The sequence below is a fragment of the Polyodon spathula genome, chromosome 16, assembly GCF_017654505.1.
Source record: "Polyodon spathula isolate WHYD16114869_AA chromosome 16, ASM1765450v1, whole genome shotgun sequence".
Taxonomy (NCBI): Eukaryota; Metazoa; Chordata; class Actinopteri; order Acipenseriformes; family Polyodontidae; genus Polyodon; species Polyodon spathula.
Window position 1 is genome coordinate 2366771 of NC_054549.1, and position 22141 is coordinate 2388911.

Consider the following 22141-nt stretch of genomic DNA (forward strand, 5'->3'; position numbering starts at 1 on the left):
ACAACTGTCTGGATTGAAATGTTCATCACAAGAGTTTTCTTTCCTTAAAAACTGAAAGGTTTGTTTGAACTTTTTTACATACAGGTTGTTTTTTTGGGCATGTGAACAAACTTATTAAAATACTTGTCTGGAACCGGAATCGGGAACCATGGTTCCAAAGGTCGAGCAGGGTTGTAGAACCGGTTCCGGCTTTTTGTAGAACCACGCACCACTCCAGCTCTCCCCTCCCCACACTTGCTTCTTCATTATGATTGGCTACAAAGTACAGCAGCAGTGGATAAGTCCCCTCTCTAGAGCTGCTGTCTCTTCTTCACAGCAGTGTGTAAATCCACCTTTATTATCTTACAGGGGTCGTTGTCTCTTCTTCACAGCAGTGTGTAAATCCACCTTTATTATCTTACAGGGGTCGTTGTCTCTTCTTCACAGCAGTGTGTAAATCCACCTTTATTATCTTACAGGGGTTGCGCCACAACTTTAAATAATAAGGCTATAAACTCCTGTAGTTTATACATAAGAACATAAGAAAAGTTTGGGGATGAGAAAAGCCATTTGACCCTTCAAGGCTCGTGTCTTGTTAGCACACCATTATCCCCTAAGGGGGAACTGGTTAAAAAGCACAGAATCTTGTCTTATTTTAAATGTTCCCAATGTTTTAGATTCTGCTACTTCACCTGGTAGGCTATTCCATGCGTTTATAACTGTGTAATAACTGTGCTTCCTACCTTCTGTTCTAAGCTTCTTTTACTCAGCTTCTATGTATGTCCTCTTGTTCTTCTCTCTGCTACATTTAAAGTAGCATCTTCGCTTAACTGTATCTATACAATTTATGATTTTTTAGACTTCAATCAAGTCCCTTATTTTACAAGGCTAAAGAGATTTAGTTATTTTAACCTGTCTTCATAGCTCATGTGATGAAGTCCTGGGATCAGCCGAGTTGTCCTTCTCTGTACCTTTTTGAGTGCAATGATGTTTTTTTTTTTTGTGGTGAGGTGACCAGAACTGCACACAGTATTCTAGGTGGGGTCTATCTAGGGCATCGTATAATCTTAGCATAACCTGTCTAGAATTGTATTCCATGATTTTTGCCTATATAGCCAAACATTCTATTTGCTTTTTTAATTGCCTCACCACATTGGCAAGATCCTTTTAATGATGACTCCATTATAACCCTGAGATCCTTTTCAAAGTCTTCATCCCCTGTTTCCATCCTGTTCATTTTATCTTATGACAAGGATTATTACGCTCAGTATGCAATACTTCACATTTCTGAGCATGTACAGCTAATAATAATGTACACAGAAAGATAACCTTCCTGCATATAAAACCCTTTTTTATTTCCCCAGAAGCTGTCTGATGTGTTCTGGATATTACCACAATCAAGAGCTAGACAGTCTATTCAAACATTACAGTGCCTTAAAACCAACACGTCAATTATCTCTGAAACCATCTTTCAATAAGCACTTGAAACTGAGCGCATATGTAACAGTCAGCCAATTAAAAACAGACAAATCTGCCCATGAAACCCTGCAGAGCTAGTTTTGTTAGCCTAACACCCTAAATGTAATACTCACCTGGTATAGGCAGGTTTATGAGGGTTCATATTGTTTATTATGTGCAGTGTCAGCCAGGGTTCAATGACAGTATTTAGCAGAAAAAACACAAAACACAATGGGTTTGATTGGAGCGGTCCAGGACATGCAAACTCTTCACAATAAATTACTGGATCAATTACAGCTAATTAATAAAACACAAATCCCACGTTAGAAACATCTTTGAAAACTGAAAAACACCAGCAGAAAAATAAAGCCATGTACTATACATTTCACATGTTACCCGTGTTATAACTAGTTCTTGTGGAGTGGTGTGCCCTCTGACACATTGTTAGGACTAAATATTGTACCCCTGCATGTAAATTGGTTTCTGGCCCCCTCCTTTCCAGTCATGTGAGGATGTGGCTGGAATGGAGGAAACTGTGGGCCAATCAATCAATAAGTTGGTTTAAAGCATGTAGGTGTGTATAAAAGGCTGAAGAAAGTCTAGTTATTTGTGGTAAACTAGGAACAGGTTGAATAAGAATATGCTCCGGCAGTGCTATAAATGACTGGATAAAATTTGTTTGTACAGTACCAGGGAAAGTTGCTGCTCTTCCCAAATTGTTTTTTAAATGTCATTGGCAGGGTGGCATGTTGATAGCACTATGTAACACAATTTTTGTTTCTGGGTAGTAAGTGTTATTTCCTAATTGCTTATGCCTCAAAAGTATAGAAAATGGCTATTACTCCCCACAGACTTTGCTTTTGTGACCAGGACAGGTAAATTTAAAAATATCACTATTTCCAATGAGAAAACGGACGAATTTGTGTCTTTTCGTTCACATAAAATCAGAAAAAGGCAACATTTGAATCCAAATTAACATGTGTTTATACTAAAGTAATACAAAAATGACTACAAAAGATTTAGAAGTGAGTAGTTTTTCGAGATTTACGATTATACTGTAAATTTAGAGGGCATCAGCCACTTGTTGGTATACATGCTTGTTACGCTGTTTCGGGCATTCAAGCTGGCTCAAGACATCCAGGTCACTAATTACTATTATTATTAATGCCCAGGTTTCCTCCTCGCTCCAGCGATTTTGAGTGGAGGGAAGGGCAGCTCACTTGCTCTTCGTGTTTAACTTTAGCATAGTTTTTACAGCAAGGGTATTCTCAGACAGCTGCTTTAATACTATAACAAGGGCATATAACGCAGTTCATGGTAAGTGGTGATGTTACTTAAGGATAAACAAGCTCATTAACATTTATATGTGAAATGCGGGTTTCCATGTGAAACTGGGCATGGATTTTCCCCTGTTTTTCATCACTTACACGAGTGAATGAGATTTATCCTATACCTTAAGGAAATAACCTATAGAAAGTCCTATAGCAAATTGGTCAAGTCCTATAAAATATCCTATAGGATTTCTTTAAAACCTTTTTAGTCCTATAGAGTGTCCTTTAGTACGATTGTAGGGAGACCCTTTTGAGTACTATAAGAGGATATTTTTTTAAAATAATCCTTTAGGATTTCTCGAAAAACCTTTTCAGTCCCATAATGTCCTATAGTACTACTATAGAATCCTATAGGACATTTCTGAAAGCTCTTTGGTCGTTTTTTTGGAAACAAACCTGACTTACATGATTAATGACATTTAAATCATTAAACATTCAATTACATGATCCCAGACTTTCTCGCGCATCACCACTTCACGTGTAAACAAATATCAATAGTAGCAGAGGAATAAAAAGAGAAGAAATAACACATTTAAACAGTTGTACAAAATGCTTGTCTAAAAAGTGAGTTTGTAAGCTTGATTTAAAAATATTAAGTTATGCAGCATCTCGAATATCAAGTGGTAGTTTATTACATAATCTTTATTACATAATTGTAACTGAAAGCTCTTCCTTTTTGTCTTAATCTTTGGAAGGGACAGAAGACCAGAATCAGCCAACCTTAAAGTACATCTCGGTAAATACAGAGATAATCAGGTGCCAAGCATGAATTGTTTTGTAAGCATTCTATGGCCCCTCCCCCTTCGGCCCTCAATTAACGTAACTGGCACTGAATCTTAATCCCTGGTGTTTTATATATTTTACAGAGATAAATTCACCAAGGGGGCGCTGTTAGATGTTTGATTCTCAACATTGATACACGCATTTTAAAGGCAATAATACATCTGTCATTATCCAGTCAGCTGCTTCCTTCAATGGTTGACATGCTTTCAGCCAGTAACATGCTTTGACCCAGAAGACACCGCTGAGGTGATGTGACCCTGCAAGAGTAATAGATTTCCTGAAAATATGGCCTGGAAACAGAGAACTTTCTTTTTACCTAAGATATTGGAATACCAGATATTACATTTTAGAATTAAAATAGATGTATTGTGTTTCTTTCAAAGGTGCAGATTTGAAACCTATGTAGCTAACAGAAGTGCAAAACAGGTCACATTTATACAATTATTTTTTTCGCTACCATACCTTTAATGTATAAAAACAATCTTACTGTTATATGACTGGGAAAATGATCACATTATGTGACTATTTTCTAGTGGTTAATGCATCTAGGCTATGAAGCATATCCCAAAATTCAAATGTGCTTGAGTTCCATCCTTGTGCCTCTATTGTCAGCGTCTGTTTGTTTGTGTTATTGTTGGGCTGGGACCTGGCTCCTGATGAAGTCGCAGTGTGAAGTGAACCCTGTACAGCTGCCTGTGTTTGGCCTTGGGATTCTACTCTGTTAACATCTCCCAAAAAAAGAGAAAATAAACAGAAAGAAATAATCAAAGCAATTAGAGCAGCCAGAACTGCTGTTTAAGTATCAGAACAATTTTCTCAAAGCTGTCGATAGAGCCTCAACCCCAGGCAATGCCTGCAATACAAAAGGCTTCATTTCATGTTCCTTGCAGTTCTTTGAGTGTGAGCCAAAGCCTACAGTCCTCATTCTTTCAACAGTCCTATCTATTAAAATACATTTTCATTGATAACATTATTCCAAATAACCGTTTTACCCTCCTTCAGAAAACTACAGTGACAAAAAGAAAAATACTGAAAACAAAGATGTTGGCAATTCAGTTAAAGTCACTCAAGAGAAAAATGAAAAACATGCAAAATATGCATAAATGTTTACTGTAGTAAAAGCATAGAAAAGTATATTTATAAAAAGGCAGGCCTAGGTGCTGCTCTCCGATTGGTCAATCATACTTTCCAACCATGGAAAAATTTCACAACTTCAAGGCTGGAGCCTCATTAAAAAATATTGATAATTAAATATGGTAAACCGGTAAACAAAAACAAAAAGGAGACGTGGGAATTGAAGAAACCAGGGACTCTCATCTCTCCAGTGACAAAAAAACATGTACTACAATGGGTGAGATACGGTATGTGAAGCTAACATTCAACTAAAAAACTAAAATCATAACTCCCACACTGAAACAAAGTCTCAGAATGATGTATGAGGACTTTAATAATGCACTCTGTACTGTACTTTCACTACACTGGCTCTACCATAATTCTTAAACAAAGCACAGTGAAACCCTGGTAAAGCATAGGTTAGCATTGTAAAGGTATGGTAAAGCATATTAAAATAAACCACGCCAACTGTGTTTTTTTAATATGCTTAAACTATGGTAAATTAATTGTTCAGCCACCATAAAATGCATGGGAGAACTACATTGTGATTAACTTCTATAAAGAAATTTACAAACACTGACACAGAAAAAGTTAGCTGCTAATAACCACTGTGTGTTTTAGTGTGGTTAGATTATTGGATTCTCCTCAAACACAGTGTTCTGACATCACTCATAAACTACAAACTGTGAACTGCATGGAGTCAAGTAGCTCAGTGAACTGCAGCACTACAGCTCCTTGATCCTAGTCCTCCTGATCGGTAACTGGGTTGCAGGAGCTCATACAAAACTCTGAATAAGAAAATAAAAGAGGAATAACAATTTAAAACCAACAGTATTACTACCCGAGAATGTCTTTGTTACCTTTCTATCCCTCCCCCCACCTGTCACATCAAAAGTTTTCATTACTAACACTACAAAGTTTTCTGTCAGCTATCATACAGGGCATAATTACCATTAGGAACTGTTCGTATTATGAAGCATAACAGAGGACTTCTGCTGTTTAATACTAAGAGAATATCTTTTGGGTTTCAGATAAATAGTGTTTCCTTTGGTTTTTTCAGTCCATGTTATCACTCACATGTTTATCATTCTTTCACAAAAACTTGCAAATACCCAGCTGGTTGGGTAAAAACATAGCTATACAATGTGTGATATTTACCAACAAGGTTAATAAAAGTCTGCATTGCTACCCTTAAATTCTGCAATGACAAGAACCAACATACCCTCGATAGTGCCACTGGTTAAACACCTCAAATATCTGGGTGCTGAGATTTATCCTTCTTTACATAATACCACAGTAAATAACTTTAGTAAAGTCTTTAAGCAGGTGAATACAGATTTGAACAGGTGGATGCACTTTTCTAATTCTCTTCAGGTTCGTATTTCCATCGTAAAAATGAACGTGCTTCCTCGCATTAATTTTTATAGCTTAATGATTCCTTTATCTCCACCATCAGGGTATTGGGATAGACTGCATACAACAATCTCCAAGTTTATATGGAAAGGGAAACAACCACGCATCAAATTTTCTACCTTGCGAAAAATCCATGGGGGGGTTTGGTTCTCCCAAATTTTCAATTTTATTTCTACTCATTTATTCTACACCCAATCTCTGTTTGGCTTGCTCCTGTTACGCCTGTATCTTGGCGTACTCTTGAGGAAGACATAATCTCCCCTTATAGACTCCAAGATTTAATCTACGCCAATGTCCCCCTCAGACAGTGTAATTTGCGCTTTGGCCCTATAATTTCTCATTTAATTGCTACGTGGCGTCTAGTAGAGAAGCTTACAAATTCCCAAACTAAATGGCATTCCCATTCACCTATCTTCCATAACTATAAACTTCTCACAGGCAATTCTCCTTTCTCTTTTTCACATTGGAGAAATAATGGTATACATAATTTTGCGGATATTTTTAATGACAATGGTCTGCGTACGTTCCATGATTTGCAACTTCAATATAACTTGCCAGGATCTTCTTTCTTTTTCTGTTTACGTCTCCGTTCTGCAACGCATGCCTATGGGGTTCCCTGGGGAGCACAGCTGCCTATACACCCACTTCACAATTTATTAGATAAACAGGGCAAAACAAAAGGGTTGGCTTCAGCCATTTACATCTCTCTTTTAGAGACCTCTTATAAACCTCTAGCACTTTTTACTCTATGAAATAGAGATCTGAATTTTGGAGATGACGAGATTTGCTGGAACATTCTCTGGGACAACATAAATCTGGCTTCCAGGAACCCTAATCATCAAATGATTCATTTCAATTTTTTTCACAGGGTATATTTAACCCCCTCGCAGACGTTTTCAAATGCGACTTACCCCCAGCCCTTTGTGCATGCTTTGCCCCCAGGGTGCTATGGGTACTTTTTTACATATGTTTTGGGAGTGTCCAGATGTGGCTCACTTTTGGGCCCAAGTATCCTCATCCTTATTCACTATTCTTAACACGAATATTCCTTGTTCTCCTTGGAGCCTTTGTCTGAATGATGACTGTACTCTCAATTTCTCATGGCAGCAGAAGAGGATTTGGTTGGCTGGCCTCACAGCAACTAAAAAGTTACTGGCGCTCCGCTGGGAGCCGCCCCACTGCCTCCCTTGGCAACACTGGCTCCTCACTTTCCTTGACATTATCCATATGGAACTGTCTACTGCCCGAATCCATGGTGCCAGGGGGGGGACTGTGGGGCACCAACGGGACGGGGGGGGGGGGTTGTGTTTGGGTTTTTATATTATGTTGTGTTATGTATTGTTCCATGTTGTTCTTTTCTCTTTAAATTAATTTAAAAAACATTGTTAAAAAAAACCCAAGGTTAATAAAAGTAAAACAAGACATTACTGAAACAAGACCCATTTTTCAGAGAAGCAGCACTATGTATATGTTTTCAAAAGCTGCCAGATTTGGGTTTATGCATGAAACCTAAGCTGAGCTCCCTACAATAGTCGATCTCTACATTAAAATCCAAATTCATTTCCGATTCTTGCTGCACCAGGAATATTCATTTTTCCATAAGATGCTGAGTTGTATGCTCAGTGCTCAGATTTGCCATGAAGCTCAGTTCTGACTATGGAGTTATTGTCATTTTTCCACATTCTTTATTCTTCACTTGAGGCTCTTCAATGACTCTTGATAGGTATAACAACACGCCGATAATACACTTCTGGGGTTCAGTCTTGTTTGAGTCAAGTCTCAACTATATCATACACTGCCGCTACAGGTATTCACCAAGACAGGGTCATATAATGTCCAAAGCCAATGCAACGCCGTATGGAATCCCCAACAAAGACTGTCAACTTTGCAGAGCCAAGACACAAACTTGTGCTCCCTGTGCCTTTACCAGCTGAGCCATACACTTTCATCAGATAACGTTGCAGACTGAGGCACCCTATCACCACTGGTGTGAGTGTGCACAATAAAAACACCTTATCAAGGCACATCATGTGGCTTCATACAGCGTCTGCTGTGAATGAGTCTTTGTGCTAAATGCACTAGCTGCTATTGGCTGATTAATAGCTGAGACAAGGTCTGAGTGGTAATTCTTTTGGAGGAAAGAGCCAGTGCACTAAGCATACCTGAGCATTACATCCGATTAGTTACCTCTCACACTCAGTTTCAATATGAATTGATTTGTGAGTAGTTTAAGGTAGATGCACCAGAGCACACACACCTGCTCACCAGGCTCCCAGATCTCAATCCAATTGCGCATCTATAGGATAAGCCGGAGCAGCAAATGTGTCAGTGCCAGCAGATGGCAGAATCACTGGCACAGCTAGGCACTGCACTGACGGACTGTTGGAATTGCATTCCACAGAATGACTACAGGAAACGTGTGGATTCCTCACCGTGTTCATAGAGGGGGCAAACCAACCACTGAGGGGTGTTCCTAATAAAGCAGCCAGAGCCTGGAGCTATCTGCACAGACCTCTGCTTATATTGGATGTCATCAAAACAAAGGGTTAACAAAAGCCATCTGCTTCACAAGTCTCCAGTAAAGGCAACAGAAATGTATACGTCTATATCTAAAGTATTGTCAAATGGTTTTGGACTGTGTTCCCAGTGAAAATTGTTTCCAGATGCAAATACCGCGTTTCCTTTGTCGCACTGTGGAAGGTAATTGACAGACTTGTGGCATGTTTTAAGCAGCAAGAGCTAGACAAATCTTTGATGCTCTGCTATAATATTAATTGGATAAATTTCGCTTTCAGGCTCCGATGTTCAGCCGAAGGGATGTTTTTGATAAAGGGTCGGAAACTGTTGGGTGGTTAGAAAAGAATTTGATTGTGTAATTAATCATCTGCCCGACAGATCAAAACTGGCTGTAACTTTAAACCACAATCAATTTTTGGTTATGAATATCTTTTATCTCCATCTATCGGTCATCTGGTCCCCATTATCCAGCATGTCTGTCACGCAATCTCCTTGCATTTTATACATAGCTATTTTTTTTATTGCTGAGACGGGATGGAGGAAAATGTTGCAACAGACAATTTAACAGGGTTCTGTTTTTGTCCGGCGTGGTCTGTTGCTGGTTAGGAAAATACCAGTAACACTGTTTGCCGAAACATCTAATAAGTCATGCACTACTAATAGATACCAGTATTTGACATGCTTTGATATCGCGTTTTAGTGTGAGCTATTAACCGTGACCACATTGGGAGTACAAACGGAAAAGGCATGACAAGTTGTTTCCTATTGCCTGCTAACGAACATAATGGTCAGTTTTTGTAACTAATTGTCTAAGTAGTCTATTAACAACCAACAGCTTTGACCTTCACAACGCAGCGGCACAGTGGATCTGAGGCCTCATTGGGGATGCTGTGCGTTGAGTAGCCTAGGTCTACTGTATGGACTATATTTAAGGGTTAACCTCAGGGTCTGGAGAGTCTATTGATGTAATACTTAGTCAAGTTAAGTACTGGGATGAATATTGAGGGTTTTCATTTAAATTTTATTCCCTTATTACTGATAATAATGGAATGAATAACTATTATTTTATTTATAAATATTTATTTTGAGAAAATAATCGAGAGTAGTGCCCATTATTGCTTACTGCAATCACTCAGGTGTAAGAATGTCTTGTAATTTGACTAAACATCAATATTTTTCAACCAAACTGTCAGGAAGTATTGTAAGGTATATTGTTTTTATACATGTATCTCTAAGCAGAATACATAACAAAAAATACTTAACATTATATATATATATATATATATATATATATATATATAGTGCTGAAAAGAAAGGCGAAAAGACAATTCTCCCTTTCCATGTCTTATTTTGAGGTCTGTTGCTGTTTCACTTCCTTGCTTGGTAACTGCAGCTAGGCAGTGTCTGTGGGGTCACTAGGATTACATAGGAAAGAAGGCATTTAGAGGATGGGGACAATTTCACTGTCCAGGTAAAGTGACCTGACGCAGGACTACCTGAAAGTAGAGCTTTCTTAAACTTACATGCTGCACATTTGAGACCTACACAAGTCTAGTGTGGGGTTTGTTCTCCTGGTATACCCTGGGTCCATTGATGGCTCTTTAAGGCCAAACAAATGGCATAGTTTACTTTAGCATCCTTGCAGATGGAGTCCACTGAACAAGGCTGCACTTGTACCCTGATGAAGACAATGCAGCTATCCACTGTGCCAGAAATGTGCGTGAATGAGAAAACTTTAGACCTCTTCCATGGCACCCCCAATTCCTGCATCACAATCTACTTGAGGATGTTTGGGTGAACTTGAATGATCCATTCATCATCTCTTCCTCTCTGAACCAATTATGTCAACTATAAAATAACACCCCTATGACACCTTCCAACAGTGGTCCTAATTTACCGTGCTTCATACATATACTATACATGTAAACAGCCATGCTTTATATTAACATAGGACAAGTCCTGTCTCTCTGTGAATCCGCAGTGTCAGAGGGCAATGACTGAAGTCCTGTCTCTCTGAGAATCCGCAGTGTCAGAGGGCAGTGATTGAAGTCCTGTCTCTCTGAGAATCCGCAGTGTCAGAGGGCAGTGACTGAAGTCCTGTCTCTCTGTGAATCCACAGTGTCAGAGGGCAGTGACTGAAGTCCTGTCTCTCTGTGAATCCACAGTGTCAGAGGGCAGTGACTGAAGTCTTGTCTCTCTGTGAATCCTCAGTGTCAGAGGGCAGTGACTGAAGTCCTGTCTCTCTGAGAATCCGCAGTGTCAGAGGGCAGTGACTGAAGTCCTGTCTCTCTGTGAATCCGCAGTGTCAGAGGGCAGTGACTGAAGTCCTGTCTCTCTGAGAATCCGCAGTGTCAGAGGACAGTGACTGAAGTCCTGTCTCTCTGAGAATCCGCAGTGTCGGAGGGCAGTGACTGAAGTCCCATCAAGTCTGAGTCTCCTACCAAGCCCTTCCTCTGTGCAATAGATGCCGGTCGGGATTCATTATTATTAAGTTTCACTCTGGCTTTCCTATTCAGCAGCAAAGGAATATCTGTCTCAACTCTTTATCACGAGATGCTTCGGAATTTCTTCAAGTCTGCCAAGCAACATTGTGTTTTCCTTGAACAACACACTAGAGCCTTGCATATAATATAATAGCCTCACCATGCAGGCATTCAATACAGACTGGTTTATTGTCCACTGGCTGTTTTAACATCCTAAACTGTCTCAAAGCTCAGCCAAGAGGTGTGCAGCTATTTTTAAAGGTAAGGTTTCATATTGAAATTCCTAGCACCTTGTAGACAATACTATCACAGAATCAAAGGGTAGGAATACTTTTAAGCATTTTTGGAGTTTTGCAAAAAAAAAAAAAAAAATATTGAAATAAATAACTGTACACATTTATTTCTTGTAACTGTTTTTCCTCAAAATCCACAAAAGCAAAACTCTTTCCTAAAATTCTTTGTTTTTGAGTAATTTCTAGAAATTCTACATTTCCATTGGGGTATGTAAACTTCTGACTACAGCTGTGTGTGTGTGTGTGTGTGTGTGTGTGTGTGTGTGTGTGTGTGTGTGTGTGTATGTATATACTCGTATAGATTCTACTCTGATATTTCTGAATGGAATAATATAATAATATTAATAATATAATAATAATATAATAATAATAATAATAATAATAATAACAACAATAATAATGATAATTAAACTACCCTCTTTTTAAGTACATGTTTGCTTACAAATATTTTTTCTTCTATGAAAAAATTTAAATAATATTATAGGCTGCTATGAGTCTTGCCATGGATGAGAGAGATGCGGCAGAATTTCCTTTTTATAAAATATGACACATACGGGTGTGATTAGACACGGGAGACTATCAAAACAGTTTAGCACCAGTTTTGTAAATGATTTGCAGCCCTGACGCTGTAGCTGCAGCTCATCATGTCGGCACCTCGCAGGTACGAGTCCTGTGAAAATGCTGCAGTACAGGCATGGAAACAGAGGAGCCGGCTGATCATTGCAGTGAGGGGTGCTTCTGGGGAGCGCGGCTTTTCCAGGCTGAAACTGATGAAGACGTGTTTGCGCTCAACGATGACTCAAAAAAGATTGTCAAATTTGGCCATATACTGTCAAATGAGAGGGAAGCTGCCAAGAATTTAGAATACTCAGATTTGAAAAAGAACGTTGCTCCTGCTAAAGCTAGTTAAATATCATTGTTATTTATGTTCTTACGTAATTTAGAACATAAAATGAAAAAAAAAAAAAAAAAATTTTAGAATGTCCAGGAGTTCATTTGTTAACAATGTATGGCATTTGTTATTAGTATTTATTTATTTATTTATTTCTACCTGGTTATTCTCGCTGCTGACCTGTCAGAATCCATTATAGTCGGGCATTACAGTATTTTCCAGTAGGCCTATTTTGGGGCATGGTCATTTCACAAAAGAATGTTTGGAGTAGATTGGAGTTCTAAGTGCTTTGAAGTTGTGAATTATATAAAATGATAAAGTCTAATGAACAAACTGAAACAAGTATTAATTATCATTTTATATGTATATGTAGGTACGTATGATTACATGATGCACCTATTTACTAACTAAGATATGGTTGCTACTGTAGCATTAATTTGGTGTTCTGGACCCCACACTTAATCATCACCGCCTAGGGCCAGCACAGCCTAAGGCCGGCCCTGACTGGGACCAGTTTATCAGTAGTTACTGACAACCAGTTTGGTTGTGTGTCTGTTCCCACATGGTCTCTCATTAGTGTGCACAGGCTCTGCCCCGATCACATTAACCTTGCAGTCAGCTGGCAGGCAGGATAAGCAGCGCTCTGCTGATGGGGTTCCTAAGCAGGGCTATCAGCCTTCTTGGGAAACAGCAGTCAGAGGAGGATTTGATACTGATCCAGAATCCCAGGCCCTTCCATCAGAGCTCTCACTAATGAGATTAAAGTTCCCTGAATAGAGACCTGCTGAAAACAAAACACCCTCCAGAAATACACTTTCAACAAGCCCTGTGTAGTCAGGACCAATGCAGAAGACCTCCCAGGGCTGTGCCCAGCCCACTCTCCTCCTCCCCCTAAGTTAGTAGGCGGAAGAGAAGTTCTGCAAGTTCCATTTCCACTCTGTGTCATTCAGAGGTATGACTAAGCTACCAACTCCAAGAACTGCCTGGAAAAACCACTGATACAATTTACTGTGCTTTAATCAAGGTCCTGCTGGGTAGTGTTGCAATGAATGATGGTTCTCATTTCTCTTGAAGATAGTGATTTTATCAGTTTTTTAAATGTACCAGTATTTTAGTTTCAATGATGACATACTGTATGCATACAGCACATACTATAACAGGTATGAATATGGTAATGGGTGTCCTACATTGTACAGTCACATGTACTCATAGTTACACTAATGAAGCTTAATGAATTAACATCTCAGCACACTGAATTGAATAGAAAGGCAAGGGTTGGATGCAAACTGCAAACCATACGTCTCAAAGAGCAACATCTTACCATTCAACTGAAGAGCAAGCCCTGTAATCCAGAGGTAAGTACAGGTGTCTCATGCTGATGTTAGTGGTATTAAGTGATCAGCCGCTAGGAGGAGATTCATTATACACGTAAAGTCCTTTGTCCTCTTGCATAGTAATACATTGTTACAATTTGATTCAGTTTTTATCCCTCGTGCTTTTTTGATAGAATTCAGGTTTTTGGTAACTAGAATATGTTGTACTTCAACCTTGAAACTTGCCCCTGGACCTCAAAGAAACGTAAACTTCATTTCCGAGAGTTATATCCAGGTTCAGTTTAGCAAATAAATTAGGCGAGGGCTGGGCGTGAACCACTAACCTCACTGTTCAAAGACAAAAACATTACCATTCAACTAAATAGCAAGCTCTAGAGTGGAGAGGTTAGTACAAAAGATCCATCACATATCCTTTACAAAGGAAAGGGGTTTTTTTATATATAATTTCTGAAGATATTACAGAAAAATACATATAAATATAATATTTTCACAATAGGCTCATTGTATTACATTTCTGAAAAAAACATTTTTAAAACTGTAAATGGGCTGTCCTTCACATAACTGTGCAGAAACGCAAATAGAATCCTTGACTTTCTGTAATACATAAAACGTTTCAATCAGCTTCAGTCAACGCTCCCGCCAGTATGAAGCTTATTTTCACCGTCCCCCTTTAAGCGCATTCCAGAGAGGGATTGATGTTAGCACCTTTCAGACTTGACCAGTCGAATGCAATGCCCTGTCTGTAAACAGTGACGCCATTGAACCCTATTCACAGTGCCGTGGCAGGTGTTTCTATTTCTTTGTCCTGCCTTTCATGTTGAAGGTGTGCGTCTCTCTTACTGACGGCAAGCTCCCAGTGGCATTTGGAAAGCCTGTCTGGGCACCTCTTCTCAGATAAATTGCAATTACGGCTTCATGTTGATATAATAAAGAGGTCAGGTGACCCAGCATGATTAGGATTAAGGACTCATCTCGCACCCCAGAGCTGTCGCCAGTAGCTCTTCTGTCTACTCAACACCATGCCATCCCTGTTACAGAACAGCGGGCCAGCGCTGCTCATTTTAAACCCCTCTGGATTAGTAGACAGACTCTTTAGTCACTGGAGCCAATTGGTTTTATGCGGTCCTGTTTCCTTTCCTTTTTTTTTCCACTGCAGAGCAGCAGAGAAAGGGGCTTCGGTAACCTCTCTGGAAATAACTCAGTACTGTCCCTATAGATCGTCTGTCTACAATAAGCTATGTTGAGCACAGTGTGATTCAAGAGCTGCTGAATCATCTGTGTATTCTGAGCAATGGAGTAAGCCTATTAACCCCGCACAAAGTGGATGAAAAACCTAAGGTGGTTTGTGATGCTGGCAAGTCTAGCACAACATTCAATGTGTTGCCAGTCAACATTTTGGGAGTAAAATGATAATTTTGCAACCAATCATTTCACACTTGTTCTGCATTGGTGGTAAACACATAGCATTTGGGGTGCCACTGCACCTTGCCAAGATTTGGTAAACAGTGGAAATAAATGACCAAAAATGGGTCCATTCCTACATTGTTGTCGCTCACCAAGGAATGGGGGTACAGCTGCACTGGCTTTCTCTTCCTGATCCTTAATTAATTTTTTAATTGACATTAAAACCTGACCCACGACAGTCATTGTACAACCCGCAAAATAAAACTTATATGTAAGATCACTGTTGGGATGATGTAAAAAACTAAAGTTTGTCATCAACACATGTGATTGTATGAACACTCCCATTCACTGGTTTTAAATTAACCAAAGTTGTTATTTTCTTTTTCTATCGCGGTTTCCTGTAAACACTTCTGCTACACTTTAATACATTTTACAAGCTCGCAGAACGCTTCGTTTACAGAGCTCTGAAACAGAAATGTTCAAGTGTTGCAAGAAAACGCCATCAAGAACACTCTTAAGAGAAGCACAGCGAGTTCACTACACCAGGCAGCGTTTGATAAAACCCAGCTAAGTGTTGTTTCAAGTGCTGAGTGATTCCAGGATTAAGGTGCTTGATAGTAAACTGATTGTGTACCACATGGGATTCACCGTGGGTGTGAGGTATTAAACTATAGAGAACAACTCTCCCCTCTTGGCTGAAACTCAGCTGCCTTGAGTGAGTTGTTTGTTTGCTTATCTATTAAAGAAAAAACAAGTGCCAAAAACAAATCTTCCTGGATTTAAAGCAGGGCTAAAGATCTGGGGTTCACTACCCACTGAAGCATGTTCACTATATCTCTAATTCCCTACTATATTAGTTTCGATAGTATTTGTATTATGAAATTCTGCTCCAAACTTGTAGAGTAAAGTGTTTCATTGTGCAATGTTTTTTTTGTTTTTTGTTTTAAAATAACTTAGTAATTCTTTTTTTTTTGCCCATCAGTATGTATTCTAAAGTGTTACCATATAAAGCATGAACATGTTTCTGTTTACTGCAGCGCTGCTGCTGGACAGTGGTTCCCATAGGTCTGTCCCCAGTGTAAAGATGTTTCTTTCTCATGCATAGCTAGTCTTCAAGGCTTCAGACCCTGCCCACGTGCACAGGAGCCCGGTGCCTGATCCTGATCCACCATGGCACCTCTTGTTGATAATATGTTAATCTCGTTCCCATCCCTCACCATGCTAAAAAGGGCCAGGCAGTCTATTTAAAGCCTGCTGTTGGCTTTCTCCTCTGATGAAGAAAGTGCTGTGCTTTGAACAATCCTGCCATGGCAGTGTGAGTCATTGTGGACTACGGGAAGCAGGTAAGAGAAGCCTGCACCCTCTGACATCTTCTAGTTTCTGATCACACAGAGGAAAGACTCAGCTGTGCACCACACAGGTTCTTGTCATATCCTCCATCAATAACAACACGAACATGCACGTTATATTTGCCCAATCATTTTCCCATAGATTTTGTCCCCAATTTAAAATGTCCAATTACATTCCCTCATTGCAGCAATTGCCCACAACAGCTCAGGAGACACGAGACAATTACTTCTTCACACCCAGGAACTCCAGAGCGGATGTCGGTGAGCTATACTGACCTCTGGTGGACTAGTGTCTGCTTGAGCTCTCCAGCGATGAGGAGAAATCTCCAGCGAAGACTGTCGACTGCACACAGCTATGGCCAAAAGTTTAGCATCACCTAGAATGTTAGGATTGTGATATCATTTAAAAACTGTAGGAACATAATTTAGATATTTTTTTTAACATCATCAAAGAAACTGCTAAATTATATCGCAAAAGTCTACCGGAAGCCATAATGGTAATGCAGTATTTCATGTTAGATTTAGATTTTTGTCAGTGTATGGAAAACTACAAAGCGGTATGTAATTAAATATGCTAATGTAACATTACTCAGCAGGGTTCTTTTGACTTTAAGAAGCAGAAATTAGTTCATTCTATAGGGTGATGCAAAAAGTTTGTTCAGTCAGTAAACTCATCCGATAGAGAACAATATTTATTAAAGTTTACACAACACATACTACATTATACGTATTCCATTACATCTTTGACCTTTGGCCTCGCCCTTCGAGGTACCATCATCCGTGCTTTTTCTGTTGTATCTGTTAATGCTAAGTGTTCAATATGTACCTGTTTGAGGGCGTGTTACATAAAGTATTAGCAACAGAAACATTTCTTCAGAGAAATTATTATTATTTTATTGCCGTAGTATTTTGGATAAGCAATATTTATTTTATTTTGTACTTGTGAAGGCGCTGAATTAATACCCACAAGGGGCTCAGAATAACAAGTAATTGATAAGACAGGTCAGACTAACTCTTTGGAAGGGAAGTACCAGGGTTCATTGTTTTCTGGAGAGGAGAGTTGAATGGACAGGCCATACATACCTGTGCAGTGTTTTTGCTTTGTAAATGTCTGTGTAATGGGCAGTGTTGTATTATACTGATTCTGCCCTGTGTGTGAGATGAGATGAGGGTAAAAGCTCCAAAACCACAAATGTAAATGAGTCTGGCTCTTTTGCATTGTGGTGTAGATGCTCGCTTGCCTCCACCCTGTTACATGAGCCTAGCTGCTGTTTAATAAACTCAGAGGTGATTAGGAGTTGGATTCATCTCTTCTCTTCATTTCACCCCTGCACATACCCCTAGATTTTCTTTCTATCCCATCATGGTGGAGTGGGTTACCAGCATGTGCTGTTTAATCCCTGGATGTCGCGTGTGTTGACTCTGCTGCTTGGCCTCTATGCCCCTGGAGTGTGTGTGACATGGCTCCAATCTCGCGGTGTCGTGCGATGAAATTCACTGCAGCCAAATGCCATCATACCACAGTGTAAGCAGCCGTAATTATTCCCAGCTTCCGAAGGATGGGAGACAGATCCTAAAGCCGAACTTCACTGAGTTCTCATTGTGCTTTGAACAATGGCCAATTAGACTTCAGAATGCTGTCTTCTAAGGAGAATTTATTGTCTGAGAAGTGAGTTTTCTGAGGAAACTGTAATCTCCAAATCTTTACTTACCACACGTAAAATCCATGTACTGATATCTGGATAGGTTGGAAACTAGAACGAGCGATATGATAGCACTATATGCTGTCTACTACAGTACATCCCACCATGCAGCGTGCTCAATTCATTTACCAGCCGTCTAGTGGCTTATTTATTGATTAACTTTATTAAACAAGAAACTAAAAGACTCTCTCAAAGTGCATGATAGTAAACTGATTGATTCACTGCGGGTGTAGTGTAGTGTGTTGTATTGCATTTTTGCCCTGGATCAAAAGCTGACTACCACTCTATCCAAACTCCATAAACAATGCCTAATTCTCACGTTTTGAAAACATGATCGTGACTCATGTGGTTTCAATGCTTGGTCGTATGTGTGGATGTCACACTTTACATTTCAGCATATATCTAGAAACCCACTTATTATTTAGCATGCTTTATTGGGAGCATCAGACTCTGGGGATATATGCAGCTGTCACTCTATCTGTCACACTGTTTTTTTCCAGGACCTCATATAGGGTTGAGTTTGCCCAGCCTTGACATAACATGACTCCACAAGGTCCTGGAAGGTGTCTTGTGTGATGTTAATCCATTCAGTCATAAATGTGTGACACAGTGGATGCAGAGATGAAGAGAGGATGGTGACGAGGAAAGCATTGTTCATGTTCATCACAAGCATGCTCAGTTGGATTGAGATCCGGGGATTGCTGTGGCCATGGTAGATGCCTGAAGTCTCTCTGTCATGCTCCTCAAATCATTCACGCATTACTCTACCAAGTTAGCCATCGCAATCAGGGTACAAGTGCAGCGTTGTTGGGTGGACATTTTCCACAATGATGCTTAAGTACAGTAAACTACAGCCTTCCAGAGTAATCAAGGGATCAAGATTATACCAGGAGAACATGCCCCACACCGGGGTGATGCTAAATCCAATCGAGTAGACAAGATGCAATTTTATTTTCTATTAATTAAAAAAAAATTAGCCCATCGTATTGCCGAGTTCTTGCAGTGATGCAGTTAGATCATTCATAATACAGCTACACTGCTGCTGCAGTCTAACTGGGTTCCTGTTGTATGCTGATTCAATTTCCTTTCCTTCCAGTCAGATTGCTGTTGTTTTCCATATGGCGTCCGAGAGAAGTCATCTATAAAAATAGTCAGAAAGATGCACAGACACACACACGCACATGCACACACGCACACGCACACACACACACATACACACACACACACACACACACAGAGGCTGTGAAATTAGACAATGCCTCACCGGTGCAGACAGACAGCGAGCCCACCTGCTTCTCTCCTAATCACTGTAATCCCAGCGTGTAATATCCCCTATTAATGACACCCGTCTTCTCATGACGGCTTCATTACTGTTTGGAGTAGAAACAGAAAAAAGGTTAGCTGTGTCACATTTTCCGAAGGGCCTCATAGTTTTTGTTTTAATGAAAAGAAAAATTTGTGAATCCTGTCTTGTCCAAGGCTCTGTGACTTTTCAATCTCCTTGTGGAAGAACGGTGAGCTGTAGCAAGCTTGACAAGCAGAACCGTGGCACTAAATTCAGTAATTCAGGCTGGGTGCGTTTCTGTGCCAAGGGCCCCATAGAGACATTCTTCTTTTATCTAGAAGCTGGAATAATTCTTTGCTGGAAGGAGTCCATTTCCAGTGAGCTCACTGGTTGATAAGCAGCACATCACAACAAAGAACAACACTAGCCCCTCAGAGTCACATTAGCAGTTATCAAAAAAAAAAAAAAAAAAAAAAAAAATCCTTGATGACAAATACAGTACTCTCAGAATTCAAATAGCTTTACCTTTAAAAATGTTTCCTGAACTGGAAACATCGTTTAATTAATCAAAAGGGAATTCAGAAAATAATTAACAAAATATTCCTTAAAATATTATTTACATGTTGTTCTGAGAAATAGTTGCAACTCGGAGTTGAAGCACAGACTGTGTTAATTTAAGGCTTGTCCCAACTTGGCAATTCCATACAGCGGTCATCCTACTTTTAGGGAGGACTTGGGAGAACCCAATGCTTTCTGCAGAGTAGTCCTGCCCTCTTAACCTTTGAGCTATTTGTGTTCACAGGAGCCTGAGCACATTAAACAGAAGCCCTTCAGTATCCAGCAGAAAGCTCCAGTCTTGTCCTACTCCTATCCAAAGGAGATCTTATTGAGCTCAGGCTTAACCCCTTCACGAGCACTGGCTCCAGCCAGCCTCCTTGATGGGGAGTCAGTGTAGGATACACAGAGAGATAAGAGGAGCTGGGTGGGAAGAGGCTGGGAATGGAATGAGCCTGAAGCACAGGTGCATCTTTCAATTGCGCTAGCCATATTATTGTTCAGATATTCCTCAACACTATAAATGAAAACATGCTTCTGCTTCCTGGAACCTGATCACTTAATGTGTTGCAGATCAACTCATTGCATTGATCTCAATGCTATCAATACTTTATCTTTAGCATTTCTATATGCTGAATTAAAGCATAATAAAGCAGTGCATGTACATACAGAGGGTCCTCCTAATCAGTTAACAATCACCCAGTAGGTGAAAGGCTAAACATGTTTGTATAAAATCATGTCCAACAGTTGTATTAGATTTTATTAAAATGCAATTCCAAACATCTATAAGAGACTCAGAGGAGATACCATGTGCACCATGCAGAGGGAGACAGACAGACACACACACAGACACACACACGCAGACATACACACAGACAGACACACAGACACACAGACAGACAGACAGACACAGACAGATACACGCAGACAGACAGACAGACAGACAGCTACACAGACAGACACACACACACACACACACACACACACACACAGACATACACACAGGCACACAGACACATAGACAGACAGACAGACACACAGACAGACACACAGACAGACAGACACAGACAGCTACACAGACAGACACACAGACGCACAGAGAGACAGACGCACAGACGCACAGACAGACAGACAGACAGACAGACACATAGACAGATAGACAGACACACAGACAGACAGGCTCAATCAGCACAAAGGGGTCTGTTTTAACGGAGTTACCATATAATAAGTAATGAATCACAAGATTTTACAGCACAACATAAGGGAAGCCTGTAATATTGTTCATAAAGCGAATGATTTGAGTGCACAGGCTAGTTCTCTCATCAACATGCTGTGAGATTTGCAATATGCTGCAATATGCTATACTGTATACTGTAGTACTCAGAAATGAGACCAGGGCCCTACAAAGGATGTTCTGGGAAGTCAAGTGACATGCGTCCTCTAAAGGGGCTGTCTCTTAGACTGGTGGTGTGAATAAATGTGCTCTTATCAGATTTCACCAGCACCTTTTTATTATCAATAGAAGTGATGTAAAGAGGCAATGGCCTATGTTTTTAGTAATGAATTGATCTGAGTTTCAATCCTGTGAGACATCCCTTGGCTTCCATCACTGATGACCGTGTTTCTATTATCGTCCCATTATTATCCTGTTTATACTTTTCATTTATTTTTCCATTCAAAGAGTTTGTGAATAGCATTCCACACACACAAAGTAAAGCACTCGTCACAATTAATATCTGAGGTTCAAGAGACCAGGTGGCACCAGAACCAAAGGCTTTGCTCAGTATCTTCCAAGCATGGCCCCCAAAACTTTTTTTCCTTAGTTATTTAGGGGCCTTGCAGAGAAGAAATTGGTCAAAACTTTTGGTGCTGGTACCAGCTGAGCCTCAGCTATAAGCTTTATATAAGGGGGGGAATACTGGATTGGCAGGGATGGGGTTAAATTCCTCCCTGCAGAAAGCATGTGGGAATGTGGCTGGAACCGTAAATAAATGATGATTAATTAGGCACCAGTCACTGGTGTATAGAAAGGGTGATCACGGGTGTTAATGTTAGAATTAAGATTGCTGAAGGTTAGTGTTGTGTTGGTGTGCTGTGCTATACTGTGTTTATCAGACTGGGAGGAAAGGCTAAAATGCTCGAAGTGATGGGAGAAGTCGTGGTATTTAGGTTTTTTTTTAAACCTTTTGTTTTGGCCCTTGTGCCTTTTTTATTTTGTTAATGTGTTTGGTTTTGTGTACTGTATTGTA